Below are 2,426 nucleotides of genomic sequence, written 5' to 3' on the forward strand. Positions count from 1 at the left end.
CCCAAATTATTTTGCTAAATACTTGTGGGCTTGCTTAGTTATTAAAATCAAGAGAATGATTTATTTTTGGAAAAATGTGGAAGATGTCCATACAATTCCTTCCTATCTTGGAATCGAAGTGATTGATTTAAATTTTCATATTGTGTTTGCAAGAATGGTAATCTTCTATTTCTATATATAGATATATTGAGATGGAGGAAATTGTGGTATAATGGATGGATAATGGTAGGCTTGTGAAGAATAATGAAGGAAGGAAAAAGAACTAATGACTAAGTTATATATGTGTACAGGGCATACTTCAGGAGGGCCAAGTACTCCGTTGTAGCACTGTGAGTAGTAGTACTTCGATGTATCTTTAACCATTAATGATTATTGTTATCGACGTTATGATCTTTGTCATAAGAATTATGTTGACACGTATGTTATGTATGCTACGTAAATATTGTGAAATTATGGAAACATCAAAGGTGTATGCTATATGAGGAACATTGTGAAATTATGGAAACATCAAAAAGGATTTGTGAAATATGCATCTCGAATTTGTGAAATATGGATCACCAACTTGTGAAATATGAAACGATGTGGCCGAGGGCCATTTGTGAAGTATGAATTTCCGAATTGTGAATTGTGAAACTATGAAGCCAAGAGCCGAATTGTGAACCTATGAAACCCAAAAGCTAATTTATGTATATGTGAATTTATGAGGCCAAGGGCCGACTTGTGAATTTATGTGGCCAGGGGCCATTTGTGAACTATGAACCTATGTGGCCAGGGGCCATTTTTGAAATTATGAAGCTATGAGGCCAAGGGCCAAACTTGTGAACTTGTGAATCCAAAGGGCCGAAAGCCGATGTGCTAAGTTGTGAATCTATGAAACCTAAAGGCTATTGTGAATGTGTGAACCCCTCAGGCCAAGGGCCGAACTGTGGAATTGTGAAACCGATAAAGTCATCTGTAATCTAATGAAAATGTGCTTACTTTGTCCTGTTAACTTTATGTTAATTATGTCAACTCGTGGGAATGATGTAACGGTTACCATTAGGACTCTATTAATTACAAGGCAAGGCAACTATGTTAACATATAAGAACGATTAAACAACGGTGTATACTATTGATTAATAGAGCATGTGAATTAAGTCATTTACCCAAAAGAATTTATGTTCATTCTTGAAGAATAGATTCTGAGTAAATATAAGAGTAGCTATGTGTATCCATATGAATTTGAAGTTATGTTGCTATGTTGCTTATGAATTGGAAGTTATTCAGAATCTACGATATAAGTGCAAAGTTTAGCATTATTATGTGACTCTTATGAAAATGTGAATTAGTCTCTTATTGTTAAGCGTATGATAATGACATGATACAACAAGAAACACTCCAGTTATAATATGTTCCGTTTGACTTAATGAATGATGTTCAAGTATGTTTCAGGTATGTTTCCAGTATGTTACAAGTTCAAGTATGCTGAGGTATGTTTCAAGTATATGTTACAAGTTTGAATATACTACAGGGTCAAACAAGTTTCAAGGGCTTTATGCCAATGTTTCAAGGGCCTCGTGCCACCACATTTCAAGGGCTTATAGCCATCAAGTTTATGTTGCAAGATTGGGCCTAAGGCCGTTATGTACTTAGCACAGAATCAGACTATTACATTGACATGTATTATGTTTCAAGTTAAGCATCATTTTATTTATGTATTACTATTCACTGAGCCCGGCTCACTCTCTATTATGTCTGTTTCTGTAGGTCACCAATCAGGTGGTCAGTCCTAGCCAAGACGCCCGCTTTCTTTTGTCAACCTTCGTATGTCCAGGCACTGTATAAGCCATTTATTTTGTCAAGTTGTTAAGATGTTGACTTGCTTATGGGTGTCCCTCTAAGGTTGTTGTATATCCTTTCATGTTTGTTTTTTTTGTATACGCCCAATCATGGGGCTGGCATTGTAAATGTGTATGTATATGCTCCGAGTTATAGTTGGAACTTTATCTATCCACTATAATGCATGTGATGAATGAGATCCTGGCATGTAGAAGTAGCTCAATGGAGTTTATTTGTTTCATTATTTCCATTTTTTCGTGCTTCCGATAAGGCCCCGTATGTTATGTTACCAGGTTGCATGTCCGTTTCTGAATAGGTCATGCCCAAACTTTTAGGGGCGGGTTTGGGGCGTGACACTATCAATATCAAGAGTCCGACAACCATACAAGTTTTAAGGTAATAGGCACCACTATACATCAATCCGATGTGAATTTAATATCCGAGTCATTATAATATTCATTCAACAAGATAATGCAAGACCACGTGTTCATCCATTTGATGTTGGATTTCTTGAAGTTGCAAGTAGAGAAGGTTTTGATATTCATTTATCATATCAACCCCCAAATAGCCCAGATATGAATGTTTTGGACCTCGGATATTTTAGAGCG

At 36.2% G+C, this 2,426-nt stretch overlaps 1 long non-coding RNA gene across 2 annotated transcripts; it reads left to right on the forward strand.

The window, feature by feature from the left end:
- The first annotated feature begins 310 nt into the window (after nt 1–310).
- Nucleotides 311–2,041, forward strand: LOC145803158 (uncharacterized). 2 transcript variants are annotated; one of them, XR_014345277.1, is made up of 2 exons: nt 311–1,469; nt 1,747–2,041. It is a non-coding gene; the product is annotated as an uncharacterized LOC145803158 (long non-coding RNA). The 2 variants fall into 2 exon arrangements; XR_014345276.1 differs by lacking the exon at nt 311–1,469 and adding an exon at nt 1,476–1,659.
- Nucleotides 2,042–2,426: the final 385 nt, after the last annotated feature.

Source organism: Camellia sinensis, chromosome 11 (assembly GCF_055761805.1).
Source record: "Camellia sinensis isolate YWXY chromosome 11, ASM5576180v1, whole genome shotgun sequence".
Taxonomy (NCBI): domain Eukaryota; kingdom Viridiplantae; phylum Streptophyta; class Magnoliopsida; order Ericales; family Theaceae; genus Camellia; species Camellia sinensis.